Consider the following 2,377-nt stretch of genomic DNA (forward strand, 5'->3'; position numbering starts at 1 on the left):
GATCACCGCAAAATCTTTCGTGAACTTCTTGTAGAATGGCATGGGATTCCTCGATTGTTACACACCTTAGGAGATGCATAGAATGCGACCTTCTATATAGCATATCATCTATAAAAATGTAGTGAGGGATATGTTATTGCAGCTTTCTAGCTGCATTTTTGTCTGTTGGGAGCTCTCCAGTTGTTATGTATTTCACCATTGGCCCCATCCACGTGTCTTTGTACTGGATTTCACATACCCTCTCGACTTTTTGAATGCTCGGTATTGGCATAAAATTATTGGGAACCACATTAAGGAGCTCGGCATCCTGAGTGGTCGCCAGCTTTTGTGGCGATATCTCTATTAGAGTTTTGTTCTCAGGGGAACTGCCCCTTGATTGCTTTCCTTGGACAATATGTTATATCGTATTGGTTGATTTCTATTGCCCATTTCAGTAGCCTTCCTGAGGCATCCGACTTTTGCAAGACTTGTCGCGGAGGATGATTAGTCATAACCTTTATGGCGTGTGCTTAGAAATAGAGGTGGAGTTGTTGAGAAGCCACTAGTAGGTAAAAATCTAGCTTTTCCATGATAAGGTATCAAGATTCATCTCCTAGTAGTCTTTTACTAATGTAGTAGATGCGGTGTTGTGTCTTCCACTCATCGCGTACTAAGGTTGCGCTAACTGCATGCTCAAAAATGGACAAATATAAAATAATACATCTTCGTCTAGTGGTTGAGACATGTAGGCTTTATGGGCCTTAAAAGCCTCCTCAAACTTCTTGGTCCACTCGAACTGTTAGGTTCCTCGGAGGATATTAACAAATGGTATGCACTTATCTGTTCCATTGGACACGAAACGACTCAAGGCTGCAATTCTTCCAGTCAGGCTCTGGATGTCCTTTCGCTTCCGAGGGATGGACATGTCAATGAGAGCTTTAATTTTCTAAGGGTTCACTTCTATGCCTCGCGAACTTACAATGAACTGGCGTAGAATGATGAAAACATCTTTCAAGTCTGTGACGTATCTCCCCGAGGTCTTTGACTTCACTAGCCTGCCATCGACGTATACTTCCATTTTGTGTCCGATTTTATTTTTAAACATCATGTTGACCAACCTTTGATAAGTCACGCCTTCATTTTTCAACCCAAATGACATCACTTTATAGCAATACACCCCTTTGTCTGTAAAGAAGCTAGTGTGCTCTTGATCAGGGATATGCTTGGCGATCTGGTTGTAGCCGAAGTAGGCATCCATGAAGGTTAAAAACTCATACCCTGAGGTGGCATCCACCAACTGGTCAATGCGTGGCAAAGGAAAATAATCCTTTGGACATGCCTTGTTGACATCTGTGAAGTCTATGCAGGTCCTCCAAGTCCTATTGTGCTTTCTAACTAGGACTGGGTTTGCCTCACAGATGAAATTGTTGGTCACCAGTTTCTGTACTTCATCCTTCAAGGCCTTGGATGGATCAATATTTATTAGCCTTATTTTCAGCTGGATGGGGGAGTTGTTCTCGCCAATATTGAGGGCGTGACTAATTACATGTGGATTGATGCTGACCATATCAGCCTGGGACCATGCGAAGACATCTTAATTCTCGTGAAGGAAAGAGACAAGGTTCTTGACAATGTCCCAGCTTAAACCCCTTCCAATTTTGACCATTCTGGAAGGATCATTCTCATCTAATCATATCACCTCTAGCTCATCCCCTGGCTCTACTATCGAATGTTCACTTCCCATACGAGGATCCAATTCCTCTTCTTCTTAATGAATCTCAAGGACTTGGTCATCGGGTCTAGGCGCCTCCATTTCAAGTATCTCTTTGATTATCACCATGACTAAGGGATTAGGCTATTTTGGAAGTTGCACTGACACACTATAACATTGTATGGCCTCTTTCTGGTCTCTCTAGACCAATCCGACTCATGCATCGGTCGGGAACTTCATACACAAATGTCTGATGGAGGTGATGGCTCCGAACTCTAGCAAGGTCTGTCGACCTAAGATTACATTGTATGCCGAGGGGCAGTCGACCACTATGAAGGTGCAATACTTAAAGGCTTGCCTTGGGGCCTCATCCAAGGTAACCAATAGTTTGATTTTCCCAACTAAAGTCATTCATTCTCCTGAGAAGCCAAATAAGGTAGAGGTACACGGTCTCAAATCTCGGACCTCGAGCCCTATCTTTTCGAAAGCCCACTTAAACAGTATGTTCACTAAGCTTCCATTATCAACGAGGATACGCGCCACTATCATATTTTCTAGTTGAGTCTCAATTACTAACGGATCATGGTGAGGAAAGTGAACCATCCGTGCGTCTTCCTCGGTAAAGGTGATTTCTTGGTCGTTCATCCTCAACATCTGTGTTGGAGATTGTCCAAGAGCATAGATTTC

Source organism: Humulus lupulus, chromosome 2 (genome assembly GCF_963169125.1).
Source record: "Humulus lupulus chromosome 2, drHumLupu1.1, whole genome shotgun sequence".
In the NCBI taxonomy this organism is placed as follows: Eukaryota; Viridiplantae; Streptophyta; class Magnoliopsida; order Rosales; family Cannabaceae; genus Humulus; species Humulus lupulus.